The 16,917-nt window shown below is 44.9% G+C and overlaps 1 protein-coding gene across 36 annotated transcripts in view; it reads right to left on the bottom strand.

Moving 5' to 3' along the window:
- The window catches only part of LOC105471788 (interleukin 37), a 170,577-nt gene that overhangs the window by 98,725 nt on the left and 54,935 nt on the right, over nt 1–16,917 (bottom strand). For 4 of the 36 annotated variants that reach the window (XM_071077060.1, XM_071077061.1, XM_071077070.1 and 1 more), the window contains one exon: nt 16,805–16,914. The exons of the other annotated variants lie outside the window; for them this stretch is intronic. The gene's annotated coding sequence lies outside the window, so the exon portion shown is untranslated. The remainder of the gene's footprint in view (nt 1–16,804; nt 16,915–16,917) is intronic. 36 annotated transcript variants of the gene reach the window in all.

Below are 16,917 nucleotides of genomic sequence, written 5' to 3' on the forward strand. Positions count from 1 at the left end.
TTGAGCAAGGGCTATGTACTAGGAGCTGGGAGTGCAGAGACAAGAAGGGTAACAAGTTCCTCCTCAGGAGAGGCAGATAGGTACAAGCAACAACAAGGCAACATGACAAGTAGAGTAAGATAAAATACAAAAGGAGTATCCAGGAAGGAGTGAGGAGAGTGACATAAGAATCTTGCCATCTTGCCTAAAGGGATAAACAGAAAATTTCCCCACATGGGCCGGGCAAAGTGGCTTACGCCTGTAATCCCAGCACTTTGGGTGGCAGAGGCAGGAAGATCGCTTGAGCCCAGGAGTTCAAGACCAGCCTGGACAACATAGTAAGACCCCCATCTCTACAAAAAAATAAATAAAACAATCTGCTAGGCATGCTGGCATGCACCTGTAGTCCTAGCTAGTTGGGAAGCTGACACTAGAGGATTGCTTGAGCCCAGAAGTTCAAGATTGCAGTGAGCTATGATCATACCACTGCACTCCAGCCTGGGTGACAGAGTGAGACCCCATCTCTAAAAAATGTTTCCAGATAGAAAAGAAAAGAAAACAAAAGGTCCTCAGGTAGAAGAACCAGCATGAACAAGGACATGGGGGTATAAGAATGAATGATGGAAAAAGTACACTTTCCGAATTGTAGGAATCACCAGAAGCAAAGTCAAAGCACAAAATGAGCCAGGGGAAAAGTATTTGCAACTCACATCCTAGGTAAGGAGACAATTTGCTTCACATGTAAAGAACTGCCTCAAAACATTAGGAAAAAAAGAACAAAACTCCAGCAAAACAAGAGGCAAGGGATCTTCACAGTCTGTTCACAGAAAAGAAAATACTATTTGATCTTGGGCAGAGTAAAACAATTCGATCTTGGGCAGAAAAAAACCAACGCTTAACATTGTAATAAGAAAGTCAAATTAAAAGCACTTTGAGATACTAGTATTTTCCCCATCAGATTGACAAAGATCAAAAGTTTAACAAGAGACCCTGTTGGTTAAACTGCCAGGAAATCCCCGCTGTTAAATATTACATGTGGGACTATAAATTGATATGACCCTTATAGAACAAAATTTGCTAACTATGAAAATCACAAGTGCACTTCCCCTTTGATCCAGCAATTTCACTCCTGGAGATTTATCCTACAGATGGACATAACCCATGTGAAATGAAAAATGATCAAAATTATTCATTGCACATGATTTGTAATAGGAAAAATTGGAAGTAACCCAAGTGTCTATCAACAAGAGACTGGCTAAATGAAGTAAAAGATATAGAATATTAGACAGCTATAGAAAAGAATGAGAAAGCACTCTGGTATTGTTTGGATCTGTGTCCCAGCCCAAATCTCATGTGAAATTGTAATCTCCGATGTTGGAGGCAGGGCCTAGTGTGGGGTGATTGGACCACAGGCGTGGAGTTCTTATGAATGGTTTAGCACTATCCCTTTGGTCCTGTTCTCATGATAGAGTTCTCCCAAGATCTGGTTGTTTAAAAGTATGTGGCATCCTTTCTCTCTTTCTCTCTCTCTCTCTCTCTCTCTCTCTCTCTCTCTCTCCTCTCTCTCAGTCCTGCTCCTGCCATGTAAGACACTCACTCCCGTTTTGCCTTCTGCATGAGTAAAAGCTTCCGAAGGCCTCCCCAGAAGCAGATGCTGCCATGCTTCCTGTGGAACAGCCTGTGAAGCTGTGAGCCAATTAAACTTCTTTTCTTTATAAATTACCCAGTCTCAGGTATTTCCTCATAGCAGTGCAAGGACTGACTAATACACGCTGTCTGCACGAATATGAAATCCTCTCCAAGACATGCTGATAGCTGAAAAAGAACAAGATGCAGACCGTATTTATGATATACTAACTCTGATGTAACAAAAGGGAGGGGAAGAAGGGCAATACATTCTACTGTGTGTGTATTTTATTTTTTTTAATTCTGGAAGATACATAAAAAATGAATAAAGTAGTTGTCAGAGGCTGAGGAATAAGATATATAGGGACAGGTGTGGGAGCAAGACACTTATGAACACATTTTATACAGTTTGGGAGGTTTTTTTTGTTTTTTCTTTTCTTCATTTTTTTTTTATTTTTTTTTTATTTTTTTTGAGACAAGGTCTCGCTGTCACCCAGGCTGGAGAGCAGTGGTACAGTCATGGCTCACTGCAGCCTTAAAACTCCCACGCTCAAGCAATCCTCCTACCTTAGCCTCCTGAGCAGCTGGGACTACAAGCATATGATACTATATTAGTCCATTCTCACACTGCTATAAAGAATGACCTGAGACTGGGTAATTTACGAAGAAAAGAGGTCTAACCGATTCACAGTTCTATAGGCTGTATAGGAAGCATGGCTGGAAGGCTTCAGGAAACTTACAATCATGGCAGAAGACAAAGGGGAAACACGCACGTCTTCCTGTGGCGGAGCAGGAGAGAGAGAGAGAGTGAAGGGGAAGGTGCTACACACTTTAAAACAAACAGGTCTTGTGAGAACTCACTCACTATCATGAGAACAGCAAGAGAGAAACCACCCCCATGATCCAATCACCTCCCACCAGGACCCTCCCTCAACATTGAGAATTAAAATTCAACACGAGATTTGAGTTGGGTCACAGAGCCAGACCATATCATCCGCCATGCCCAGCTAATTTTGCTTTTTAACTTTTTGTAAACACAGGGTCTCACTATGTTGCCCAGGCCGGTCTTGAACTCCTGGGCTCAAGTGATCCTCCCGCCTCAGCCTCCCAAATTGCTAGGATTACAGGCATGAGGAGCCATGCCTGGTCTACAATTTGACTTTTCAATCATGTAAATATATTATTCAGAAATAAAATAATAATTTTTAAAGATTTTATCCAAGAAAAAAATATCTGAAATGAAAGACAACTGTTAAGTTGAGGGAGCTGCTAGTCCTCAGCAGCTCAACCTCAATATCCTCCTTCTTTGTCTGTAGGGACAGGCTGTGGTTTATCCTATAGGCGTGGGCTGGAGTCAGCAAGCACCTGGGCTGGCAGAAGATAAAAGATGCAAAGGTGAGGGAAAGCAAACGTGGCCTGGAAGACAGACTTGGGGGGTGGGTGGCTGCTACCACACCCTGGTCAGAGGTAGAGGGGTAAGTCAGCGTGTCTTCTGCACAGACCTCTTCCCCACCTCCTTCTTCATTTCCCATACAGCCTTGCTGAGTTACTCACAAACATCTGATTCAACTGGAAGCTGGCGTGAGGATGACCTAAAGGACTGGTGTGATGCCTGCCCGGGGCTGTGGGCCATAGTCATAGCCCAGAGCCTCCTCCTAGCTTTTAGCACATCTCACCCACATCCTGGGTCCTTAATTAGCAATATGGAGGCAAGCCAAGTGATAAGATTGCATCCCTGGGAAGTCCAGAAGCACTCCTTTTCTCATTTGTATAAGCATAATGATTTGCTTACATAAATAATCATGAAAATTCAGGCCGGGCGCAGTGGTTCGCGCCTGTAATCCCAGCACTAGGGAGACCGAGGCGGGCAGATCACAAGGTCAGGAGATCGAGACCATCCTGGTTAACACGGTGAAACCCTGTCTCTACTAAAAATACAAAAAAATTAGCTGGGCATGGTGGCGGGCACCTGTAGTCCCAGCTACTCGGGAGGCTGAGGCAGGAGAATGGTGTGAACCCAGGAGGTGGAGCTTGCAGTGAGCCGAGATCAGGCCACTGCACTCCAGCCTGGGCAACAGAGCGTGACTCCGTCTCAAAAAAAGAAAAAAAAAGAAAATTCAAATCCCTCTCAGAAAGCAGGTCATAAAACCATGAAATGCAGCATGTGGGCCAGAATCACAGGGAAAGGTAGGTCTTGGAGGGGAAAGGATGGCAGGGAGGAAGAAAGCAGGGTGCCAGGGACCCTGGGTTGCTGTCCAAGTCAGGCAGCTCACTGTATTTGAGAACATTTCACTTTCTGGTAAACGGGGCAGTTGGAGATAGAAGGGTTGGATGAATGCCAAGAGTGAACACAGCTGAGATCAGTGCTGTGCCTGCAGTCCAGGCTGGAGTAGAAATCCTGGGCCCATCTTACCTCTGACCTCATTTCCTCCTCTGTAATAATGCGAGGGTGGGGGAAAGTTCTGGTTATCAGCCCTAGCATTCCATGGTTCATTTCCTCATCAGTGATGGAAAATCACCAAGCAAGAGAACAGGATGGAGAATAACTGGATGGGTGCAATCGGAGGTGCTATTTCAGATGAGGTGGCCAGGGAAGGCCCTCTGAAAAGGTAGCTTGAGCAGGTGCCTGAATGTAGAGAAGCTACCAATGATGCAAAGATCTGGGGTACAGCATGCCAAAGAGAGGTAATGTGAGTGCAAAGGCCCCGAGGTTGGACGTGGGCTTAGCACAAATGTGGCATGGCAAGAAGGCCGGTGTGGCTGAAGCAGCCTGAGCAACAGGTGGAGGGGCTGAGAGGACAGAGGGGCAGGAAAGAGCCAGGCCTGGGTAGGAGAGGTGTCAACTTGGTGTATGATGCAAAGCCCTTGAAGGTTCTCAAACACAAAAGGGATGATCTAATATATGGTTTTAAAAATGCCACTCTTGCTATGAAAAATTGACCCTGGGGGAAGGAGGAGTAGAAATGTCAAAAGTGGAAGCAGACCAATCAGGAGGCCAGGACAATGGACTGTGCAGGAGAGACTGACATCTTAGACTTGGGAAATAGGAGAGAAGATGGTGAGGATTATATTCTGGGGATAAAGGCAACAGAACTAGCTGATGGCGTCAACGTAGGAGATGAGGGAAAGAAAGAAATCAAGGGGCATTCATAGGTTTGAGGGTTGACTAACTGAGGATATTTAACAGAAATGGAGAAGTCTAGGGAAGGGGCAAGTATTGTGGGGGCAGGGGTCAAAAGTTATGTATTTTGGCCAAGTTAATTAATATTTGAGATAAGATGTCAAATAGTCAATTGAATACAAAATCTGAATCTTAGCCTGAGCAGGTCTCACACCTGTAATCCCAGCACTTTGGGAGGCTGTGGCGGGTGGATCACTTGAAGCCAGGAGTTTGTGATGAGCCTAAGCAATAGAGCAAGACCCCGTCTCTACAAAAAAAAAAAAAAAAAAGCCAGCCAGGCATAGTGGCACATGCCTGTAGTCCCAGCTACTCAGGAAGCTGAGGCAGGAGGATCACTTGAGCCCATGGTTCAAGGTTGCAGTGAGCTATAATCACATCAATCAACACTACACTCCAGCCTGGATGACAGAGAAAGACCTCATTTATTAAAATAAAATTTTAAAAAATTAATTAAAAACAAATCCAAATCTTTCCTGAGATTCATATTCAGGAGTAACTGTCATGTAGAAGGTATATAATCCCTGGGTCACATGAAACCACTTAATGAATGCCACTGGAAAAGACAAAATAGCTAAAAACTGAGCACTGGGCACACCAGCACAGTGAGGTTGGAAGGAAGAAATGGAGCTAACAAAGGAGACAAAAGAGGAGTAGCCAGTGAGAAGAGACAAACATCTGGAGAGAGGAGAGAGCAAGAAAAGGTGGGTGAAGGAGAATGTGGTCCACCAGGCCCAACAATGCTGAGCAGTTGAGTAAGTGAGGACCTGGCCATTGAATTTGGCAAGAAAGAGGATGTCAGTGGCCCTAAAACAAAAGCGAAGAAGAGCTTGAGGATGGAAGGCTGACTGGAGTGAACTAAGAAGAGAATGAAAGGCGGAGACAAGGAGACAAGGAGCACTGAGGCTCCCTTAAGTAGTTTTGCTGTAAAATAAAAGTGCGTGTAGAGACGGGGCAGGGGGACAGAGAAATGCAGGGGTAGCTGGAGGGAGCCATGGAATCAAAAGAGGGTTTTTATGTTTAAGATGGTAGTTGTCACATAGCACACTAGTAAGTTCATATGAATCACAACGTAGGTGAGAGAGATCACTAATGCAGGAGTCAAATCCTTGCAAAGCCTCCAGAGGAGGTGATGAAGGGAGGTGATGGACATCATTCAGATGCAAGTAGGTTAGCAATTCCTAGGACAGAAACAGGAGGTAACTCCTTTCTGATTGCTCCTGTTTTCTGAATGAGATAGCACATAAAGTCCACTCAGCCATATTAGTTCTTGAGGTCCTTGTGGCTGTCACACCTGTACAGACTGGGCTCTCCTCTCCAGCTCTTCCTCTCAGACTAAGCTGAGCTGCACCCACATCCTCTTGGGGCCATCCTCTGCCACACTCCACATATTGCCATGGTCTGCTTGCAACCCCTGGAAGGTCCTACTGACTGCTCCTAGAAGAGTCTGGGCAGCATCTCTCCCTTACTCATTATCACATGGTGCTGTAAGCAGTGGTCACACACTTTAGCTAGTGGGACGAGCCATCACAGGCAGTAAACGCAAAAGACTGCTCAGATTTTAAAGCACCCATTAATCAGTAGAATGAGTTTAGAATTGTAGTCATCAGCACACATTTAAAAAAAACAAAAACAGGAACTAAAAAAATTAGTTGAGTAGAATAAAGCAATAAAAGATATTAACTACAAACCAGATAGGAGGTGCAAAATTGTACCTACATAAATCAGGTGGAAAAAGTTGAAAGCAGTTAAGATAAAATAGGTAAGCATGACATTTAAAAGGTATTCATGGGACTTGGTTACGAAACCAACTCACAACTAAAAAGTCTTAGGGCCTTTCGCTGACTTAGGAGCCTGATCCCAACTCTGAGAATGACTCAGTGTGTTACCCTGTGGCTAGTGTAGACCAATGACCCTGTCTCAGATTCACTAGCCAACAGCCCAAATCAAGTACTTAGAAACTTTGACTCAGAAACCTCAGTGCCAGAATCTTTGACCTAGGAACCACCTGTAGTGGTTAATCTGCAATTTGCACCCCTTAGTTCAGTGGCTTTACAACACTAGGGGAAAAAAAAGAAAGGCATAGAGCTGATGACCTAAAGGAAACCCACTGCAGCAACACTTTTGCATTAAGTTTACAAATAAGTGTTGTTTTAGAATCCCCCAGGTAATGCCTTTGTTATTTAATGTGTCTGAGACAATGCTGCACATTAAAGAATATAAAATATTACTTTGTAATCCCAATTTGAAATGTGTAATTGATATTAGACTTCTATTTTAATTTGAAATGTCTAAAACAATGTGGTTAAGTTTGTAAAAAGAGTGTGAATTTTGAGTCTGATTTACTACATTTTTTTAAATCTTCTTTTTTTGGAGTCTTAGGGATTGCTTAGGTGGCTAGAAAGATTTTATTCATCTGATTTTTAAGTCCGCCTTGGTAGGCATTTGTAGTGTTTGAAAGAATCTGATATATTAAATTTGTAGTTTAAAATATTTAAGGGAACTCAATTAACTATGCTAGAAAAGAGAGTTAAGTATTTAGGAGGATTTACTATGGTGTGAAAGTTGTCAAAATCAAAATGGAGACACTAATGTTAAGAAAACCCTGATAAATGGAGCCAGGAAAGGCCATGAAGAAAGAGTTCTCATGCTTGTATCCCTGATCATGAAAAAGACTCTGCAAAAAACAAAACCTTGCACAAAGGCCATTGCAACCTTACACAAAAAATACTGCTTTAAGCACATGTGCCCAGCAACTGGCTGTCCAACCTCAGACTGGCAATATCTTTGTTATTGATCTTAGTAGCCCAGCATAACTATTTCAAAACAGTGATGTAATGCTCATTTTTTTCTTTTGAAAACCTTCATCTTCCTGTGAAAACCTTTGTCTTCTTTACTTACCCTGAATATGCACAGAGTTTACTATGGAGTGCATATTCCTATTGCAATGCTCTATTCCCAAAGAAACATCATTTTCTTTTAGAGAGTCTCTCTCTGTGATTTAGGTTGGTGACGTAATGCAATGACATAACTGAGCATTAATTCAAAGAGAAGTGGCATTTCTGTTATATTAAAAAGAGGCCTTATAAATAGAATAGTAAGATTTGTTAGTTGAACTTAAAGCATTAAGAAAATTTAGGGGCCAGGCATGGTGGTTCACACCTCTAATCCCAGCACATTGGGAGGCTAAGACAGGAGGATCGCTTGAGCCCAGGAGCTCAAGACCAATCTGGTCAACACAGACCTCATCTTTACTAAAAATAAAAAATCGGCCAGGTGCAGTGGCTCATGCCTGTAATCCCAGCACTTTGGGAGGCTGAGGCTGGAGGATCTCTTGAGGTCAGGAGTTCGAGACTAGTCTGGCCAACATGATGAAACCCCATCTCTACTAAAAATACAAAAAGATTAGCTGGGTGTGGTGGTGGGTGACAGCAATCCCAGCTACTCGGGAGGCTGACGGCAGAGGAATCACTTGAACCCAGCAGGCGGAGGTTGCAGTTAGCTGAGATAGTCCCACTGCACTCCAGCCTGGGCGACTCAGCAAGACTCTATCTCAAAAATAGTCAGGTGTGGTAATGTGTCCAGAATTGGTGAGTTCTTGGTCTCACTGACTTCAAGAATGAAGCCGCGGACCCTCGCCATGAGTGTTACAGTTCTTAAAGATGGTGTGTCCGGAGTTTGTTCCTTCAGACGTTCAGATGTGTCTGGAGCTTCTTCCTTCTGGTGGGTTCGTGGTCTCGCTGTCAGGAGTGAAGCTGCAGACCTTCGTGGTGAGTGTTATAGCTCTTAAAGGCAGCGCGTCTGGAGTTGTCTGTTCTTCCTGGTAGGTTTGTGGTCTCATTGCCTTCAAGAGTGAAGCTACAGATGTTTGCAGTGAGTGTTACAGCTCATAAAGGCAAGGTGGACCCAAAGAGTGAGCATCAGCAAAACTTATTGCAAAGAGGGAAAGAACAAACCCTCCAGCAGCTTGACACTACTGGTGCGGGCAGCCTGCTTTTACTCCCTTATCTGATCCCACCCACATCCTGCCGATTGGTCCATTTTACAGAGAGCTGATTGGTCCGTTTTGACAGAGTGCTGATTGGTGCGTTTACAATCCCTGAGCTAGACACAGAGTGCTAGACAGAAAAGTTCTCCAAGTCCCCACTAGGTTAGCTAGATACAGAGTACCAATTGGTGTATTTACAAACCCTGAGCTAGACACAAAGTACTGATTGGTATATTTACAAACCCTGAGCTAGACACAGAGTACTGATTGGTGTATACAACCCTCCCGCTAGACACAAAAGTTCTCCAAGTCCCCATCCAGCTCAGGAGCCCAGCTGGCTTCACCTAGTGTATCCTGCAGCAGGGCTGCAGGCAGAGCTGCCCGCCAGTCCCCAGCCGTGCCTGCACTCCTCAGCCCTTGGGCAGTCGAGGGGACCAGGCGACATGGAGCAGGGGGCGGCGCCCGTCAGAGACGCTGTGGCCGCGCGGGAGCCCACTGTGATGGAGGAGCTCAGACATGGCAGGCTGCAAGTCCCCAGCCCTGCCCCGCGGGGAGGCAGCTAAACCCAACGAGAATTTGAGTGCAGCAAGTCCCCAGCCCTGCCCCGCGGAGAGGCAGCTAAACCCAACGAGAATTTGAGTGCAGCACCGGAGGGCAGGCACTGCTGGGGGACCCAGCGCAACCTCCGCAGCTGCTGGCCCAGGTGCTAAGCCCCTCACTGCCCTGGGCTGGTGGCACCGGCCGGCCGCTCAGTGTGTGTGGCCCTCCGAGCCTGCGCATGCGGGAACTCGCGTTGGCCCGCGAGCGACGCGCGCAGCTCCGCTTCCACCCGTGCCTCTCCTTCCACACCTCCCCACAAGCAGAGGGAGGTGGCTCCAGCCTCAGCCAGCCCAGAGAGGGGCTCCCACGGTGCCGTGGCAGGCTGAAGGGCTCCTAAAGCGCCACCAGAGTGGACGCAGAGGCCGAGGAGGCGCTGAGAGTGAGGGCTGCTAGCACATTGTCACCTCTCAGTAGCACACACCTGTGGTCCCAGCTACTTGGGAGGCTGAGGGGGGAGGAACATCTGAGCCCAGGAGGTCAAGGCTGCAGTGAGCCAAGATCATACTACTGCATTCCAGCAGGGGCTATAAAGTGAGACCCTGTCTCAAAAAAAAAAAAAAAAAAGTTTTTGAATTTATAATTATAATAAATTTAATTATATAAATTTAAGATCAAGTAACTGTAAATATTCTTTCTGTGCACATAAGTTCTTCTTGTATTGACCTCACAGAAGCTGGCCATTCTTCAAGTCAGAAGGCCTGAGAGAGGAGCCGCCCAGGTGGTCTTGACGGGGCTGTGCAGCCAGCCATCCCCAACAGGTTGACAATCCTTGTGTACTTCATCCTTGTTGGTTCTTCTGTATCCCTGACAACGAGCAACTGCGATGCCCATCTCAGCACTGAGTCCCAGTCAGGAAGATATCCGTCCACCCACCACACGCTCACACTTACACACACACATTCACACACGCACACACGTTCTGGCACCGAAAAAAAAAAAAAAGCAGTTTAAAACAAATCTGATCCTTTATTTCCACAAACTCCATGAAAATTGTACATAACTCAAGCAACATTTCTTAATATTCTCTTTTTCTCTCATATCCATTTTCCTTACTGCTGTCTCCACTTTTCTCTTCCAAATTCCCTGTTAAAATCCCTGCCCCAGAGAACTTTCATTCAATTTTGTGGAATGGAGGCTGCTTTGATTTAAATTTTTTTTTAAAAATCCCCTACCCCATGTCCCTGATCGCTACTTTTTCTTCCCTCCCTCTCGAGACAGGGTCTTGTGTCTTCCAGGCTGGAGTGCAGTGGCATGATCATGGCTCACTGCAGCCTCAACCTCCTGGGCTCAAGCAATTCTCTTGCCTCAGCCTCCCCAGTAGCTGGGAATACAGGCATGTGCTACCATGCCTGGCTAATTTTTTTTCTTTTTATTTTGTAGAGACAGGGTTTCGCCAGGTTGCCTAGGCTGGTCTAGAACCCCTGGGCTCAAGTGATCCTCTTGCCTCTGCTTCCCAAAGTGCTGGGATTACAAGTGTGAGACACTGCGCTCAGCCTGGATCCCTGTGTTTTTACAGATTTAGCATCACAAAAGTCTAAACAATTGGACTGGCTAAAGCAGAACTGTCCTATGAGAACAGGCATAAGAGGGTAAAGGCTAAAACACTGTGTTAAAAATTATCCAAATGTGGGGAAAAGGCAAAGACAGTAGGTGTGCATTTTTGGTGTCTAAGCTGCCTGCCCAAGGGGCATCTGATGCTCTCAGGCAGGAGTCCACAAATTTTTTTTGTAAAAGGTCAGATAGTAAATCTTTTCAGCCTGAAGAGCATGAGGTCTCTGTCACAAATACTCAACCACCATTACAACATGAAAGCAGCCAATAGACAACACATGACAAATGAGTGTGTCTGTGTTCCAGTAAATCTTGATTACAAAAACAGGCAAGAGGCCAGAGCTGACCCATGGGCCATAGTTTGCTGACCCCTTCTGTAAAGGAAAGTATTTTTGCTTGATTTGCTATTTACCATTGATTGAAGACAAGGCTCTGTAGAGTTACTCATTAACTTGCAGAAGATTGATGAGTAGCAAGATCAATATTCACTAGAATATAAAATTATTTCTGTTCAGTAGAAAAGGTAAACCCAACTGTTATATTATTGCCCTGCTTTGTATCTAACTTTGCTTCATTTTTTTTAACAAATTAATATTGTTGCCCTAATTTGTATATAACTATGCTTCTTTTTAAAAAAATAATTTTTTAAATAAATTTGAGACAGGGTCTCACTATGTTGCCCAGGCTGGTCTTGAACTCCTGGCCTCAAGTGATCCTCCCACCTTAGCCTACTGCATAGCTGGGATTACAGGCACAAACTAGTGCATGCAGCTGACTTTGCTTCTCATCCCAGCACTTTTTATTCCACTGATTATATGTATATGTATATCTGCATCTCTTTCTTTCTCTCTCTCTCTCTCTATATATATATATGGAAATATATATCTCAGTCTCTCCTATCCTCCTTTGATCATTTTTGCTATCCTGTCGATTCCCCCAACAATGAGTGTGATGTTGTAAAATATTTATTTGTTCATCTCGTTTCCTGACATACAGCTTTTAAAAACCCTTGGAATCTCTGGAGTGATAAGAGTGTCTTTTGCATGCTAATAGATGACTAGTGGCTGACAGCCCCAATGTAGTAGCTTCATGATGGGGTTTGTCACAGGAAAGACCAAGGCAGGATTGGAGACTTGGGACCATTAGCCCCACTCCCCAACCACTGGGGAGTGGAGGGCCTGAAGGTTGTGTCAGTCACCAATTGCCAATGGTTCGGTCAATCATGTGTACGTAATAAAGCCATCCTTAAAACCCCAAAAAGGACAAAGTTTGGAAGGGCTCCCAGATAGCTGGACACATGAATGTTCCTGGAGGATGGTGCCCCAGAGGGGCATGGAAGCTCCACGCCCCTTCTCACATGCCTCGCTCTGCACGTCTCTTCATCCTGTGTTCATCTATATCCTTTGTAATATCTTTTAGAATAAACTGGTAAACCTAAGTGTTCCCCTGAGTTCTGTGAGCTGCTCTAGCAAATTCACGGAACCCGAGGGAAGCAATCACAGGAACCCAGATTTATAGGCCATCAGTCAGAGGCATAGGTGACAACCTACCACTTGTAACTGGCATCTGAAGTGGGAGGCAGTCTTGTGAGACTGAGCCTTCAACCTGTGGGATCCAACACTAACTCCAGGTAGATAGTGTCAGAGTGAATTAGGACACCCAGCTGGTGTTGGCTGCTGGAGGACTGCTGGTAGGAGAAATCCCCATGCATTTTGGTGACTAGAGGTCACAGAAGAACTCAGTGTTGAGGTGTTGTGAGAGTACAGTAGGGAAAACTGCATTTGGTTTTTTCCTTTTACAATGAGTTAAAATTTTTTTTTGTTTTTTGTTTGTTTGTTTGTTTTTGAGATGGAGTCTCGCTCTGTCGCCCAGGCTCTAGAGTGCAGTGGTACAATCTCGGCTCACTGCAAGCTCCGCCTCCTAGGTTCCCACCATTCTCCTGCCTCAGCCTCCCAAGTAGCTGGGACTACAGGTGCCCGCTACCACGCCCAGCTAATTTTTTTTGTATTTTTAGTAGAGACGGGGTTTCACCGTGTTAGTCAGGATGGTCTAGAACTCCTGACCTCGTGATCCGCCCGCCTCAGCCTCCCAAAGTGCTGGGATTAGAGGCATGAGCCATTGCGCCCGGCCACAACGAGTTATATTTTTAACACAAGTCTACTGTATATTAGGAAAAGGGTTACATTTTTTAATGTCTTGAAAGTTGCACGTTGACAATTTCCATGTCAATCACTTTTTTTCCTGTCCCTTTGGAAACAAAATCACTTGGGTATCCATGAACCAGGCTGCAACCCATTCCCCAGGCCTTGGAAGCTTTGAGGCCCTTCTGCCAGGCCTGATCCCTCTGAATACCAGGCCTCCTGGAGTTAAAAAATAGACTTGAGGCTAGGCCTTGTGGCTCACACCTGTCATCCCAGGACGTTGGGAGGCCGAAGCGGGCAGATCACAAGGTCAGGAGTTCGAGACCAGCCTGGCCAACATGGTGAAACCCTGTCTCTACCAAATATACCAAAAAAAAAAAAATTAGCCGGGCGTGATGGCACACTCCTGTAGTCCCAGCTACTCAGGAGGCTGAGGCAGGAGAATTGCTTGAACCTGGGAGGTGGAGGTTGCAATGAGTCAAGATCGCGCCACTGCACTCCAGCCTGGGCGACAGAGTGAGACTCTGACTCAGGGGAATTAAAAAAAAAAATAAAATAGACTTGAACAATGAGGCTCCACTGGATGGATTTAAGGGAAGTACAGGAAGCAGGACCTGCTGGTGCAATGCCACACTCCACCTGTCCAGACTTGGACCTCACCGAGGGAGGTCTGTTGGGACAGGGAGAGGCCCTCTGCCTCCACCCCCTCCTCTACTCCCTAAACCCTGAGTCATGCTGAATGTAATAAACCTGGAACAGAAGGGTTCAATTTGGCAATAGGTATCTGAAGGACTCCAGGTGCTTCTCCCTTGATTCAAAATTTAACTTATAAAAAATAATTATAAGAAAATTCTACTTAAAAGAAATAATCAGGGAGGTACAACAAATTGTACATTTCTTTTTTTTTTTTTTTTTTTTTGAGATGGAGTCTCACTCTGTTGCCCACGCCGGAGTGCAGTAGTGTGATCTCAGCTTACTGCAACCTCTGCCTCCTAGGTTCAAGTGATTTTCCTGCCTCAGCCTCCCAAGTAGCTGCGATTACAGGCATGTGCCACCACACCCAGCTCACTTTTGTATTTTTAGTAAAGATGGGGATTCACCATGTTGGCCAGGCTGGTCACTCCTGACCTCAGGTGATCCACCTGCCTCAGCCTCCCAAAGTGTTGGGATTACAGGCATGAGCCACTAAGCCCAGCCACTGTACATATTTTGTGGGTATTTACTACAACATTATTGAAAATAGTTTTAAAAAATTGAAATAAACTGGGGACTGGTTAAATAATTTGGGGTACAACCACATGATGGAATACTATACAGCTATTAAAAATTACATTGAGGCCAGGTGTGGTGGCTCATGCCTGTAATCTTAGCACTTTGGGAGGCCAAAGTGGGAGGATTGCTTGGGCCCAGGAGCTCAAGACCAGCTTGGGCAATGTGGCAAAACCTTGTCTCTAAAAAAAAAAAAAAATAGCTGGGTGTGGAGGCACACACCTCTAGTCCCAGCTACTCAGAGCTATTCCCAGCTACTCAGAGGCACACACCTCTAGAGTCCCAGCTACTCTAGACCCAAGATTGGGTCACTGCACTCCAGGCTAGGCAATAAAGCAAGACCCTGTCTCAAAAAAAAAATTACATTGAAGACTATCTTATGGTATGGATAAATACTCATTTTACAGTGATAGATGCAAATTAAAGCAAATTACAAAATATAAAGTTTAATTCCAACTTCCATACTACATATATTATGTATATATTAATATATGTATATATTATGTATGTATATATAAATATAACCATATATGTTCTATATACGGATATTATATATTTACACATACATACACACATATGTAATATCTAATCTCTAGAGAGCAGAAAGAGATTAGACTGATAATGAAGATAGGATACAACTCCAGTCTAGCTCAACCTAGGGGACTGGTTTTAAAGCCTCAGGAGAGAGAAGTTGGGACTAGAAAGCAAGGCAGCTATTTGTAAGCATCTTTGTGTTTCATGCTATTTGGGTGGGAAACAACAGCACAACTTTTGAAAGCCCCTTTCCACTCACCCCACAAACTGCGGAACAGCTTTAGGACCCTCAGAGTTCAAGAAGGCCATTTGCAGAGGAGAAGTAAAAACATGTATGAACTCGACCCTGAACTCATGGACTGCGCCATGAGAGAAATTCCCAAAACCGCAGGAGAGGCCCTGGAGGAAGGCAGAGACCCTGCATCAGCAAGTCCAGGCAAAAGCCTGCATTCCATAAATGCTCATCTCTCTGGCTGGTGAGGTCCAAGGACATTTGATCTCAGTATTAAGTCTCATGAGAGAGGTCACAAACCCAGCACCTTGACCACAAAAGGAAATAAACTCTGGCTTGAGAGGTTAGAGAGGAGCAGGGCAAGGGGAGGTTCAAGAAAGTTTTCATGGATGAGATGAAATTTAAGCAAGGCCCTGGAAAACGAGAATTTCAACCAATAGACCTATGGTAGGTCAGAAAGCAAAGGTAAGGAGGGGGCAAGTGCAAGGCGCAACGTCAGATATGACCAGGGTGTAGTGGGGCATGGCTGATGGAGAAGAAGATTAGACTGGAGTTTGGGAATGCCACAGTATCGAGGTTGGATTTAATCCTATGGGTGACAAAGCCAACTGGTCAACCCCCAACCCAATGGTGACATGGCTCCAAAATAGCGGGTATTTGATAAAATGACTACTTTTACTCTACTATTCCCTCCCTCTTAAGAAGAAAAACAAAGTGCAGGCTCAGAGAAGGGCAGTGGCTTGTCCCAATCACACTATGACTTGACCACAAAACAAGAACGAAACGTCACACCCAAAAATGCTGCCTCCACCTCCCTTTCTTGCTTTCCGCCCTGCTAGACTGCACACTATCTCAAGAGTGACCTACAACATCAGTGCTTCAGCTTCTCCCCAAAACAGTGCCAAATATTAGCCATACGTCACTGTAGTAAGAGATTGAGCCAGGGAGGTCAATGTAGTAAGAGCCCTGAACTGGAATCCCAGCTTTGATGCAGATATGCTGATTGACTCTGTGACCATTCCCTTCACTTGTCCATTCTCTTTTTCCCCACCTGTAAAATGAAGTCCTTTCCAGTTATAAAAACAGATGACGCTATTGTCCTGTTTTGTATCTAATCTTGCTGTGTTATTAAAAAAAAAAAATAAGGCTCTGTACATTCATCTTGGCCAATTCCCTTCTTATCTCTACTTCCCACATCCCCTTTTCCTAGAGAAAACCAGCCTTGTCCTCTGGACCCCTCTCTTAAGAAAGCTCTTTGCCTCCTTGGTTATTTAGGTGATGAGAAGTGTCCTAGAGAACAGCCCTGGAATGCGCTGGAGGCAACAAAAAAGCAAGTGAAATAGACAGTTACAATGACGACAATAATAACAACCAACACCTTAAATTCTTTTTTAGTACACTGACAGAAATCTTCTAACTAAAGAGAAAGAAATAAAAATAATTAAAATCTCCCGCAATGCCCACACAGTCCTTGAAGAGCTGCATGTGTGCAGCACTTGGTTATTTTTACATACTTCATATTTTAGCCTTCAGAGCGGCTCACGGGGGTGGATTTAACTTTTAGTCCAGCTCGTGGCACAGTGCTCAGCACAAGTTTAATAAATGTTCTGTGAGTAAATGAAGCTATTTTTAGATGAGGAAATCGAGGCTCAAGGAGAACAAGCAATGTAATGTTCCCATCATGTTCAGCCATCTGGCTTTCATACCACTGAATGCAGTAGTCCTCGGTGCCCTGCACTTGACCCTCTTCTGTTTTTCGGACGGGTTCTTCTAATCCCGCTCTGACTCACCACGCCACCTCTCCTGGGTATGATGTCTA

This window comes from Macaca nemestrina, chromosome 13 (assembly GCF_043159975.1).
Source record: "Macaca nemestrina isolate mMacNem1 chromosome 13, mMacNem.hap1, whole genome shotgun sequence".
Classification (NCBI taxonomy): Eukaryota; Metazoa; Chordata; class Mammalia; order Primates; family Cercopithecidae; genus Macaca; species Macaca nemestrina.